A 14,771-nucleotide genomic window follows, 5' to 3' on the forward strand; every position below is an offset into this window, starting at 1 on the left:
AAAAAAAAAACTGCCTGTGACTCACTTGGTTGATTTCATGACCCAGGAATGGTTTGTGATCTGTGGTTTGAAGAAACTGCTAACCAGCCATTCCTGCTGTGTCAAGTTAAGTAAAAAGATACATAACAGTACTATATTAATTCACTTCTACATGCCTTCACAGAACTTCAATATACTGTTTTGTTCTTGGTTTAAAAGTTAATTTCAGAACACTTTTTAAAAATCTTATATAAGACATAGTATACTATAGTATTCAAAATCCTTCCCATGTAAGGACCCTAATTATGAATTTTTCTTAGATTTCAGTGAGTGTTTTCAGATTAGGAAGACAGTGGAAATCAGGTTATTTCCCATTTTGTCTTGGGTGCTGAGAAACATAGCTGAGTTCTATGATCAGTTGCAGCAAATATCTCTGTCTCCCTTCACCTACCTCATTTTCTACATGGCTCTTCTCCTTTTCAGATAAAATGGTCATACTGTGGAATGCATTAACCTCTTAGTATCTTACCTCATCAGTAAAATTAGAATAACAAAAATAATTTCTATTTTATAGGTTTTTGTGAGAGCTGAATGAGACAATACTTGTAAGTACTTCGAACATTGCTTAGCTTGTAGTAAAAGGACAGACAGTAAATGAAGTTATTACTGGTATCATCTAAAGTTTTAAAAGCAAACATACAATTAGTTATTTATTATTTCTTTTCCCAATCTTATGGAACCAGCAACCTCCCATAAATATAAAATCTTCTCTGAGGTGAGCATATAAATGTGTCTCTGTGTCTTATTCCATAACTATCCCTTTATCAGGTGAATTAATAGATAAATGTTTTCTCTTGGAATCTCAAGGCTGGGTAATCCCTCCCATCCCCGGCCTTACTCACTCCTTTGTGATAGGTATATATGAGTTTGTTTTCCCACTAGTATGCAAGAAACTTGAGGGCCAGGGTCTGTCTTATCAGTCTTTGAATTCCCCCAGCACTTTATTCAGTGCTTTGCTACAGTAGGTATTTCATAAATGTTTAATGAAATAAATTAATCTAACTGGTTCTTTTCAATGTCAATAAAGTAAGGAAGTTCTCAGTAAGGAGTAAAAAGCCACACAGAGTTGGATGAAAGCACAGAGGAAGTTTGATAATCAGAATGTTAGCTGAGGCAGTAAGGCCAATTTAGAATGCCCAGTTTTCCTATCAGTGGTGGTGAAGAACATGGGCTTTTGGTAAATCTGTATATAAAATCTTGTCTCTGTTGCTTCCTACTTATTCAAATGTGGGCAGATTATGTAGCCTCTTTAAGCTTCGGATCCCTTTGATCTATGGTAAAAATAATGAAAAGATCATATTTAAAGTACTGAGCACGGTGTCTGTTATATAGGAAGCTGATGTATTAGGTTTTCTTTTGCTGTGTCACAGATTACCACAAACTTACCAGTTTAAAATTTATTGTTTTACAGTTTTCATGGGTCAGCAGTCCAGGACATTATAATTTCGCTCTCTGTTTATGGTTTCAAAGGCTAAAATCAAGATGTAAGCCAAGTATGCCTTCATCTAGAGATGAGACTAGGGAGCCATCTGTTTCCAAGCTCTCTCAATTTGTTGGTCCAATTTTGATACTAACTGTTGGCTAGAAACACTCTCAGCAACTAGAAGCCACTGGCGGGTCCTTGTCACGTGGCCCTCTCCATGGGCCTTCTCACTCTATGAATCTCTTAATCCTTTTAATTTCTTCCTTCAGAAAAGGCTCCCAGTCGCTTTAAGTACTCACGTGACTAGAGCAGGCCCACCTAAGGTAATCTCCCTTCTGATGAACTCATAGTCAACTGATTAGTAACTCAGACTTGGGAGTGATATTTCATCATGTTCATAGGTCTGGCTCACATGCAGGAGGAGAGAATTATACAAGGGTGAGGGTTGCAGGGGGATGGGAATCTTAGGGGTCATCTTAGCATTCTGCATAACACAAGATGTAATTTCAGATTCCCTGCGAATGAGCATTTAAGTTTTGGGAAACAAGTGGCTAAAGAGAAAGAATCACATTTCATTTCACCATTCCACATTCAGTGAATGTGTGCAGTGTAGTAAGTATGAGAGAATTGTGGTTGATGTTTTCTCGCTGCATACCTCTGTTACTTTAAGCATCTTGCCATTCTAAGTATGATTATACTACTTATGTATACATATTAATTATATAGCATGGCCCTTAACTATTTAATCAGGGGGTAAGTGGAAGAAACAACATTTTTTTAAGATTGGAAGATAAACTGGCTGTGTTACATTTATTGACACCTGGTAGATCTCCCATACAGCACTTTCGTAAGAAATTTTAAAAGATAATTTTGATTATATACTATTTGCATTTAATACCCTGTTTCTATAAAGAAACAACTCTACTGTATTTTTCATATTGTTATTATCATCTCAGACTCCTTGAGATAACAAATGAGACAAAAATGGTTGAAAGGGTGTAGAGTTAGGGAGATATGGGTCCTTTTTCATATTCCTCCTGTATCAAGTGGTTTAAACAAACTTTATTATAATTTTCAGTTGTATGAATTATATTAAATATAGAGAGTACAAAGAAATACAAAATTACCTTTATTTTCAACAAATTTTCAATCTTGCTTGCAAAGGTAAGACACAAATATGAAGAACTAAGTCACAGTAGAAGGCAGTATATAATAATAAGCCAATGAATAGTGATTGATACGATAGATTCATAATTATAAGCTGGAGATGTTGAAGACAGCTAAGGGAAGTAGGCAACCACAGTTAAACCTGTAGAGATGGGAAGGATGTCACCAGATGGGGAGAATGGAAGAGGACATTTCTGGAGGGTGGAGCGGCATGAACAGAAATGGAGATGTACATACATGGAAAGATATTCATGGAGTGGCAGTCTGGCTGGAGTCCAGAGCTCAACTAAATGAATAGGAAGAGATACAGTTGAAAATGTAGTTCTTCTTTGGAACTTCAGGTGGGAATCCAAAGAGTTTGGACTTAATTAAATAGGCAATGGCAGTCCACTGAACCTTTTTCAGAAGAGGAATGTCGCACAGAGTAAATATCGAATGAGCATTTCTAGAAAGAATGAATGAATACGTAATAAATATGTCATTTTAAGTAGAGTAATAGTTTGGGGAAGGTTGAATTGGAGGAAATAGAATATTGGCCTGGCCTGTATTATTCTAAGGATCTGAGATATGCCCTGTTCAGTCATAAGATCTGAGTTAGGTCATATCAAAGCAATGAAATTTCAAAAGGAGGCATAGATGGGAAGGAAGAATTAATAGGATTTGAAGACTAACTTAATGTGGGTGGAATGGAAGAGAGAGAGGAACTGAAAATAGCTCTGGATTTCTAACCTGGATAATTAAAAAAAATGATGGTAGCACTTTACAGTTTTCCTCCATGTAAAATGAGGAGAATAAACAATATTCAGCTCATAGTATAAGCACATTTTTATTATTATTGTTATGTACCTAAAATAGCTAACACATTGCTTGAGTGATTGTTGGTTTCCAGTAAATAGTTGTTATTATAATATTGTTGTCATCATTAATATTCTTTAATTCACAATCCCTGAATCCAAAAAGCTCTGAAACTTTTTAAAAAATGTTTTGCTAATATGTTCAGTAACCTGACCTGAAGTCCTTTGACAGCAAAACCTTACCTGAACTGACTGCGAGGTTATTTGTATCTTTATTAACTGTGTAAATAATGGTGTGTTTTGCCCCCTAAATATTAACGATACTCCTGGGAGTATTAAAAAAATATATGATATATGTAATATATCTTCAAATATTTGAAAATATCTAATTTCAAGTTCTGTCTAGCTCAAGGGTGTTAGATACAGGATAGTGAGCCTGTATTCCTGTTGCTGGGAAAAGAAAAACAGAGCTACTTTGAAGGGACAAATAATTGATTTACATATGTTGGGTTTGAGGTGGTTTTTCCCATGCAAGTGAAACTGTTTTTTAGGCAATTGGAGGTAAATGATTGGAATTTCAGGCAAATGAGTGAGAGCAATATAGAAGTGAATTTTTAAGGCATGAGTAGGATGGGATCTTCTAGAAAGACTTTGAGGAGGGAGAAAAAAAGCCATGAGGGATTCTGGAAACGTGGGGTATGCCCATCATGCATGTAACGAAAAGCCCTGGCTAAGCTATCACAGTGGAGATGCTTAATCAGGATGGAAGCGGAGTCAGTAGGAATAGTTTGAAATGGAAAAGAAGCAGGATAGCTCCAGAGTTGACAAGGAAAGAACTAATTTTAAGAAGGAGCAGTTGATCCCTAGAGTCAGGCATGACAGAGAGGTCAGGGAAAGGCAGCACAATAACAACAGATTGGATTTGGTAATTTTGAAGGTTCAAAGATGGTGAGTGTGTATGTTGAACTGCTAGCGGGGAGGTGAGCACAGAAGCCTCAAGGATTTAAGTGGGGAATGGCAGGAGCCTATCTGGATCTTATTACTTCTTTTTTATTCTTAATTATACCCATTCTTGAATAATCCAGGAGCAGAAAATTCAAAGAATCATAGAACTTCAGAGCTAAATCAGATTGTATATTCTATCCCTCTTGCTTTGTAATTAAGGATGCCGATATGCCCAAAGTAGTTAAGATTCTGGTAAAGATGAGTTAGTGGCAGAGCTAAGAGCAGAACGTGAGGACTGAGCGTCCCAATTTAGTGCTATTTCTGCTATGCCATGGATGTTCCAGCAGGAGACTCGGCTAGCGGTGCTATCTGAGTGATGCCTGTACACATCCTGCAGTCCCCTTCAGTACAGAAGCAAGATACTCCTCCACCACCAGTTCAAGGATAAAAAGGCTATATATAGGCTACATATATCTTGCCTATATGTGTTAGTATATATATGTATATATGTGTGGTGGTTTTTATTACAAAGCATTTTTCTTCACACTAATTTGCCTCTCACACAATTGGGATTTTATAGGAAATTGAAAATCTTACACATTCATATATTTTAACTTTCAGTGAGCCCAAAGAACCGCTCCTTTGTATCAGTATCCATGACAGAAGATCAGTCACTCTGTCCATAAACTTTCAATAGTTTCATTTTTCTTCAGCTTAATCTTTATAACTTGCAGAACTCCAACGGCTTTGAGAGGAACACCACAGGATAGTGAGCTTCTTAAAGGCAGGGACTTTATCATACTTATCTTTTATCTGTGGCATCCTAAAACGTCTGGAACACAGCATATATTCAATAAACTTGTTGAATGAATGAATGGGCAAAGAAATGAGCGAAGGAAAGAATGAGTGAATGTTCAGTAAACCTCATCCAGAAACTATGGTGAGAAAACATATTTGGTTCAATCTCCTGACCTAGCTTATGCCTGTTTTTCTGACTCAATGCCAATAGAAATAGCCCTCAGCACATTTGTAAATACAATAGTAGCATCAATCAAAGCATTAAATCTGAATTGTCCCTCAGAATTACTGTTAACAGATTTACTTCTTTGGGTGCCAGTAGCCCTGAATAAAAATTGGGGAATTGAGGAGGTCATGGGGTTGGTGGTAGAATGCATTGATCCTGGTCCTCTAACATTCTGGTTATACATTTCTTTGCTACCTAGTCTCCATTTGGGCTTTCTGTTTCTTTTGAAATGCAGCCTGGAGAGCAAAAGGGTATACCAGAAGGTTTAGCCTTATTTGGAAGATCTCTGTCAAAAACGGCTTATCCATACTTACCATTTTTCCAAATTTGGTGCACAAATATGCCTTATTTTAAAAAATGTGCAAAGTACTAATGATATATTTCACACTGTACTATAATATTTTTTTCTTCTCTGAGTGTGATGTGTTTTCAACCTATAGCATTTAATGTCATAAATTTCTAACACTGAGATTAAAATTCCTCAGAGGACTGATTCCCAAGTTATCTCACGATAAGCCCGATATCACTAAGGAAATGCCCATGCTTTTCCCAAGGACCCATGCATTACGTTGGCAGGCTGCCTCACTGGTGAGTTACCTTGGAACAAAAGCCTTGTCAACAATAGAACACTCTTTTTCTTCTTAAAACCTTTTATTTGCTCCCCACCTCTCTCCCCCAACTATGTCATTCTGTATTTTAAAGCAGTGATCATAAAGTACTTACTTATTTTGTCAGGATTTCTAGATAAATTAGCTTAAGTAGCTACGTAAGTGGAATATACCTCCCTGGCTTCTCTGCCAGCCTACCCTGAGATCATTCTGGCTTAATTCCTATCTTTAACAAGACCAAGAAGATAGTCTTTGTATATCCATGTGCAAAGTATTTACATATTCAGAAATCAGCTTGGCAAACCACAGCTAAGAGTATGGGGAATAAACATTGTCTCCATTCTTTTTTTCCCTCCTCAGAGTGAGAATTTAATTCTTGAATATGATAAGAGCTAAAAATTGGCAAAGGGGAGAGGACAACAGTGATGTGACATCTGTCAAAAACTCATATTGATCAGGGAGGCCTCTCTGCCTACCCTGTGCACCCTTGGACTCTTATGAGCTTGACAGGTGTTTCCCTTCTTCCCCTTTCCTTCCCCTGAACTGGCTTCCATGGGCCTGACAGAGGCAGAGGCAAACATTCCACGGCTTATACCACCGGATTTAAAATGCACGGTGGGTAGAAATTAAAATTAAAATGAGTTCTTTTTTTAAGCAAAAATGTCACCATTCTCTTGCAAAGATGAGAATGTGAGTAATGACTCTCAAGAGAAAAGATTGGTGTCAAATTATGAGGTTGTGCTTAGTGAGCTTATGATTTATGTATAGGAATACATAATTTTAAAATAAGAACAAGAGGAGGTTGAAATTGTATTTATTTGGGAAGCTAACATTGGCTTCTTTTACTTTTAAGCCTTTGGCATACATTTTGTATGTCATGTACACTTGTCCAATATCATACAGCAAGGACATGGGTGTTCATGCTCAAAGCTAGGGCAGGCACTCATCCACTAGACCACTGTAGGAAGTCTCCAAAGAATTCCATGGAATGAGAGCTCTCTCTCTATTTTGTGATGTATCTAGGCTGATCATTTTGTTCCTAGAAGTGTGATTTCTGTAGCTATCTGCTCTGTCTCTCCCTTGTTGTCTATTAATGCTACAAAGAGTGGTCTTTACCTCAGGCAAGTGGAAATTGATATAAGGACCACTAGCTTTTAGAAATTCTTTGGAAATATATATTCAGTTCTCCCTATTTCTCTCCCCAGAATGGCATGCTATTTTAGCAATCAAGCTATTCGTGTATCAAAACTAAGAATTATAAATCACCTAGTCTATCTTCACTAAGTAATAATCATGAGTATGATTACATGAAATTTTCCTCTGTGAGCTCTTGAACTCCTGGAGGCTGTGCCATCACCATCATCATCATCGTCATCATCGTCGTCATCATCATCATCATCATCGTCATCATGACAGCTACTCTCTAAGATGGCTCTTACTGATCTTTGCCTCCTGGAATACATACTCTTTTGCACTCTTCAGTGTTGAATAGGGATGACCTGTTCAACCAATAAGATGTTGTGGATATGATTATGTGTAATTTCTGAGCATAGGCCATAAAAAGCACTGCAGCTTCAGCCTTTCTCTCTTGATCATTTGCTTTGAGGGAAGCCTGGTGTCCTGGTATGGGGACATTGAAACAATCCTCTGGAGAAGACCACGTAGCAAGAGAGTGACACCTCCTGCCAATACCCTATGAATAAACCATCTTGGAAGTACATCCTCCAGCCCCTAGCCAGGACTGCAGCCCTGGCCAACATTTGTCTATGCTTGTGTAAGAGACCCTGAGCCACAGCTGTCTAGTTAAGGGGCTCCCAAACTCCTGACCCATACGAACTATGAGATGAAAAGATTTTTTTGTTGTTTTAAGCTACTAAGCATTGAAGTAATTTGTTACACAGCAGTAGATAACTAATATAATCATCACTGTGCTTCTTGAATGCCTTCCATATATAAGCAAGTATATGATTTCATTCTTGTACTAATCCTCTGAGTTTGTAGTCATATCCTTATTGTACAGATGGGCAAATGGAGGCCCAGAGAGGTTACATTACACATCTAGTGAATAGATGAGCTAGAATTTGAAGACAGACTTTATTTTTAACCAGTGTTCAGTGTTCCATTCTGAGTAGTATCTTTAGACTATAAAGCTATTGCTGGCAGTGTCTGAACATGATACCTGGGGAACTTGGTACCACAGACCACTTTCAGTAATAATGTTCCTTTTAAGGCACAAGGTTAGAGTCCCTAGATACCTTGAATTTCAAGAATTGCTCAAAGCTTCCCTGAGTCTTCTAAAATACATGCATGGGTTCTGTATAGTCACAATCTTTATCGCATGCTAAGTTCTTAATTAAATAGCTAGTCAGCTAGCTGGTTCCCAATGGAATTCAACACAAGAGAAGGAAGTTTGGATGGTAGTAGGGGTTCAGGGATAATGACATTGAGAGAAGGGGGAGCTACACAGAAATCATGATTCTAAAATGTGGTAAATAATCTGTCATTTCACAAATTATCCACCAAGTCTAGCCTTCAAAGAAAGGTACACTTATTCAAAAGTAAGTGACTAGTAGCTTCCCTTGTTTTCCTGGGTTCACTGCTCTAGTATTTCATCTTAAAAATGGTTATGCCCAATAGTGGAGGGAAGAACATAAGAAATACACAAGAATATAAGAAATCCCTGACCTGAACTTTATTCACATCCACTCCTCTTTTTATATTACATTTCCTCTCTACCAGTCTGAAATAGAGTTAAATGTAGTTAAAGTAATTCTCCCACTGGAATCCCAGCAAAGTAATGAGAATTATATATTCTGATTGTTTAAAATGTTTACATGAAATTAAGACACAAAGCTTATGTCTGTGAAACAGGTGCAAGCTTAAAATCTAACTGATGAGTGCTTAAAGATGACAGTCTAATTTCCCCAAATATATAAACTACCTCATATTGCCATTTTTGTGCTCAGTACTCACATTGTCCTTTGTGTTTTAAATTCTTTTGCTGACTTATTTCCTGTGTCAGTTTTTCACAGTCAGCATCCTTTAAAATTGGCTTAGAATTTTGCTACAGAAAATGCTGAAAAAATCCCTTGGTGATTGTGTATGGCATATACCCCACATAAAATACATCATATCTCATTTTCTTTTTGAACGGTACTTCTTATAAACATGAAATTACAATGGAGTTGGGGAAACTATCTAGAAATGAACAAATGGTTGATATAGGTGTATGGTAAACTCTTTTCTATGGGCACCAAGACTATATGAGACCCTGAATCTAACTCCAGAAATACAAGGACATAAGCATAGAAAAGAGGAGATTGGGTATCCATACCAAAAGCCAAATGGGAGATGGATTCAGCAGGAAATTTACTGAACCCATGGGGTGTTGTGGCAGCCAATAAAGCTAATGGGCATTAACAGAAGAATGCACTTTAGAATGAGGAAAGTGATAACCATACTCTGCTCAAACATTTGTTGGGATATTGCATTATATTTTGAATATCAAATTGTTAAAGGAATAGAAACAAATGAAGCTATATTCAGAGAAGAAAATTTTAAATGTTGGATTATTTCAAATCTATGTCATATGAGAAGCATATTCAAATATTTAATGAGCTCTGTGGATTCAAGGTTCATAGTTTCATTTGTTTTAATATTTTTTCAGTTTTTTTTTTATTTAAATGCCAGTTAACGTACAGCGTAATATTAGTTTCAGGTTAAAATTTAGTGATTCAAACACTTCTTTGCAATACCCGGTGCTCATCACAAGAAATGTACTCCTTAATCCCCATCTCCTATTTAACCCATCCACCTCACCTCCCTTCTGGTAACCATCAGTTTGTTCCTTATACTTAAGAGTCTGTTTCTTGGTTTGCCTCTCTCTCTCTCTCTTTTTCCTTTTGCTCATTTGTTTCATTTCTTAATTTCCACATATGAGTGAAATCATATGGTGTTTGTCTTTCTCTGACTTATTTCGCTTAGCATAATGCTCTCTAGCTCCATCCATGTTGTTGCAAATGGCAAGATTTCATTCTTTTTTATGGCTAATATTTCAGTGTGTGTGTGTGTGTGTGTGTGTGTGTGTGTGTATAACACATCTTCTTTACCCATTCATCAGTCAGTGGACACCTGGGATCTTTCTATAATGATGCTATAAATATCGGGATGCCTGTATCCCTTTGAATTAGTATTTTTGTGTTTTTTGGGTAAATAGTTATGCATTTGCTGGATCATAGGGTAGTTCTATTTTTAACTTTTTGAGGAACTTACTTACTGTTTTTCAGAGTGGCTGCCCCCATTTGCATTCCCACCAACAGTGCAAGACAGCTCCCCTTTCTTCACATCCTCCCCAACAACTGTTGTTTCCTTTGTTCTTAATTTTAGCGATTCTGACAGGTGTGAGGTGACATTTCATTGTGGTTTTGATTTGTATCAAACAATCCCTGACAATCAGTAATGTTGAGCATCTTTTCATGTCTCCATTGGCCATCTGTATGTCTTCTTTGGAAAAATGTCTATTTATATCTTCTGCCCATTTTTTAATTTTATTATTCAGTTTGGGGGTGTTGAGTTTTATTAGTTCTTTATATATTTTGGATACTAACCCTTTATCAGATAGTCATTCGCAAATATCTTCTCCCATTCTGAAGGGTGCCTTTTAGTTTTGCTTATTGTTTCCTTCACTGTGCAAAGCTTTTTATTTTGATGAAGTCTCAGTAGTTTTTTTTTTTTTTTTGCTTTTGTTTCCCTTGCCTCAGGAGATGTATCTAGTAAGAAGTTGCTATGGCTGATATCAAAGAAGTTACTGCGTGTGTTCCCTTCTAGGATTTTGATGGTTTTCTGTCTCACATTTAGGTCTTTCATCCATTTTAAATTTATTTTTGTGTATGTTATAAGAAAGTGGTCCAGTTTCATTCTTTTGCATGTTGCTATCCAGTTTTCCCAACACCATTTGTTGAAGAGACTGTCTTTTTCCCATTGTATATTCTTTCCTGCTTCATCGAAGATTAACTGACCATATTGTTGTGGGTTCATTTCTGGCTTCCTTTGATCTATGTGTCTGTTTTTGTGCCAGTACCATACTGTTTTGATCACTACAGCTTTGTAGTCTGAAATTGTAATGCCTCCAACTTTGCTTTTCTTTTTCAAGGTTGCTTTGGCTATTCACAGTCTTTTGATCTATGTGTCTGTTTTTGTGCCAGTACCATACTGTTTTGATCACTACAGCTTTGTAGTCTGGAATTGTAATGCCTCCAACTTTGCTTTTCTTTTTCAAGGTTGCTTTGGCTATTCACAGTCTTTTGTGGTTCCATACTAATTTTAGGATTGTTTGTTCTACCTGTGTGAAAGATGCTGTTGGTATTTTAAGAGGGATTGCACTAAATGTGTAGACTGTGTTGGTAGTACAGACATGTTAACATTTGTTCTTCCAACCCATGAGCATGTAATATCTTTCCATTTCTGTGTCATCTTCAATTTCTTTTATCAGTGTTTTATAGCTTTTGGAGTACAGATCTTATTCCTCTTTGGTTAGGTTTATTCCTAGGTATGTTATTGTTTTTGGTGCAATTATAAATGGTATTGATTCCTTAGTTTCGTTTTCTGCCGCTTCATTATTGATGTATAGAAATGCATCATACTTCTTCTGTACGTTGATTTTGTATCCTGTGACTTTACTGAGTTTATCAGTTCTAGCAGGTTTTTTGGTGTTTTTTTTTTGTGTGTGTGTGTGGAATCTTTTGGATCTATATAATATCATGTCATCTGAAAATAGTGAAAGTTTTATTTTTTTCTTGCCAATTTGGATGGCTTTTATTTCTTTTTGTTGTCTGATAGCTGTGGCTGGGACTTCCAGTACTATGTTAAACAACAGTGGTGACAGTGGACATCCCCGTCTTGTTCCTGACAAGAGGAAAAGTTCTCACTTTTTCCCCATTTAGGATGATATTAGCTGTGGGTTTCTCATATATCGCCTTTATTATGTTGAGGTATATTACACAAGGTTCAGATTTTTAGTTAAGTTTTCAAATTATGGACCAGAACCTATGCATAGAAGAAAATAGGCTGAATCAAAAGAATTAGGAGATAACTAGCTGCTTCAGGTAGTATGTACTTGTGATTATTGAAGGTGCTCAAATGTAGAAAAGTACTTGAGACAGAAAAGTACTTGAGAGAAAAGTGCTTTTTTCCCTCAGCTGTACACAGATGCATCATCTTTTAATATAGAGTTGCCTTGTGCACTACTGTGTTTTGCCTAATGAACGTCCAGGATTTAGATCAATCAGGTTAGTGAATCCTCACTGCTTGGGGAGGGGGTTTGCTTAGTGGTGGGCAGAGCAACAGAAGCATGGAGGAGGGCTGGTTGCTGTTATTTCCCCCACTACATACACACACACACACACACACACACTCTCTCTCTCTCTCTCTCTCTCTCTCACACACACACACACACACACACTACATTGGTAAATTTTTCTTCCCTAGGAGAGAACTAGAGAAGTTTATGGCAATAAATAGTAGGAATTTTAAAGATGATCATATCATTTGATCTAACAATTTCACTTCTAGAGCATGAAAGATATAAATAGATGTTGTGAGAAAACTTTATATACAGAAACGTTCATCACAACATTATAATAGTAAAAAAGAAAAAAAGTGGGGGACCTTTTCAATTTAGCAAATATTTACTGAACACCTGTTCTCTTACAGATATTTTATAGGTGTTTGGGATATATCAGTGAGCAAAATAGTTTCCTGCTCTCAAGGAGTTTATGGTCCAGCAGGTAAAAGTAAATATAAATACAATAAATAAATATTTATGTAATACTATTTATATAATGGTAGAAGAGAATAAGTGCTATAGGGCAACCTAAAGTAGTGGGTGTTGGAGTTGGTGACTGCAAAATGAGTGTAGGTCTTAGTGAGAAGGCAGTATAACCCAAGACTTGGCGATGGAGGTAGCTATGCAGATATCTGGAAAGAAATAGCAATTTGTAAACTAACAGGAATGATTCAGTAGAAAGTAAAAATTTGATGAAATAAGATTTATTTACATAGGAAATGCTAACAATATACAGTGAAACAAGCAGGGTATGAGCTGTATATTCAGTATTACAGTTTTAATTATGCACACATGTGTATATACTCATTTATTCCATAAATATTTATTGAGTACCTATTTATTTTATAAACATTTATATAGCACTTTTTATATTCCAGGTGCTATTCAAAGCATCTCCAAATATTAATGTCATTAAATCTTCATAACTTTGTTATGAAGTAGGACTATGTTGACTTCAGGAATGGAAAGATTCTAATTAATTACCTAAGGCCACATTGCCGGAAAGAGCAGACCACAGTTTTGCTCTCAGTCTGTTTTCTTAATCCGCATGATTCTGCCTCCTCTTTGCTGTGCACTGTTTGCATGCTGGGGAGGGAGTAAAACATATATATGTATATATGCCTAGAAAAAAGTTCTGGAAAGTATATGCCGAATGTTAGTACTGATTTTTTCTGTGTGGGTGTAATTATAGATATTTATTATTTTCCATACATTGGTGCATTTTTAAAATTTTCTATAATAAAGACATTTAAAGTTGTAACTAGAATATTACATATGTTTTAATACTATGGTGTCTTTTACAGTGCTTATAATGCTTTTAAGAATAAAAGCATGAACAGTTAAAGCTTGAAGGAAGAGCTGGAACAACGTTGGTCTCCCTTATTTTAGTTCAGTTTTTTCCCTTGGCTGTGTTTCTTTTACATTGTATATTCAGCATAATATGGCAGAAAGATGACTCTACTGGAAGGCTAGACTCCAGTCCTGCTTCTGACTCTACTCAGCTCTGCACCTACAAACAAGTTGCTTCACCACTGTGGGCTTCAGTTTACTCTTTTGCAAAATTGGAGATTTGGACTGTCTGGTATCTGGTCCTGTTCATTTCTTTTTTTTTTCATAATAATATTTTATTATGTTATTCACCATACAGTACATCCCCGGTTCTTGATGCAAAGTTCGATGATTCCTTAGTTGCGTATAACACCCAGTGCACCATGCAATACATGCCCTCCTTACTACCCATCACCAGCCTATCCCATTCCCCCATCCCCTCCCCTCTGAAGCCCTCAGTTTGTTTTTCAGTCCATAGTCTCTCATGCTTCATTCCCCCTTCTGATTACCCCCCCTTCTTTATCCCTTTCATCTCCTACCGATCTTCCTAATTCTTATGTTCCATAGATGAGAGAAACCATATGATAATTGTCTTTCTCTGCTTGACTTATTTCACTTAGCATTATCTCCTCCAGGGCCGTCCATGTTGCAGCAAATGTTGAGAAATCGTTCTTTCTGATGGCTGAGTAATATTCCATTGTATATGTGGACCACAACTTCTTAATCCAGTCATCTGTTGAAGGGCATCTTGGCTCCTTCCACGATTTAGCTATTGTGGACAGTGCTGCTATGAACATTGGGGTGCATATGGCCCTTCTCTTCACTACATCTGTATCTTTGGGGTAGATACCCGGTAGTGCAATGGCTGGGTCATAGGGTAGCTCAATTTTTAACTTTTTAAGGGACCCCCAAACTGTTTTCCAGAGTGGCTGTACCAACTTGCATTCCCACCAACAATGTAGGAGGGATCCCCTTCTCCACATCCTCTCCAACAATTGTTGTTTTTTGCCTTGTCAATTTTTGCCATTCTGACTGGCATAAGGTGGTATCTCAATGTGGTTTTGATTTGAATTTCCCTGATGGCTAATGATTTTGAACA

The sequence above is a fragment of the Ursus maritimus genome, unplaced genomic scaffold (genome assembly GCF_017311325.1).
Source record: "Ursus maritimus isolate PB19 unplaced genomic scaffold, ASM1731132v1 scaffold_4, whole genome shotgun sequence".
Lineage (NCBI taxonomy): Eukaryota > Metazoa > Chordata > Mammalia > Carnivora > Ursidae > Ursus > Ursus maritimus.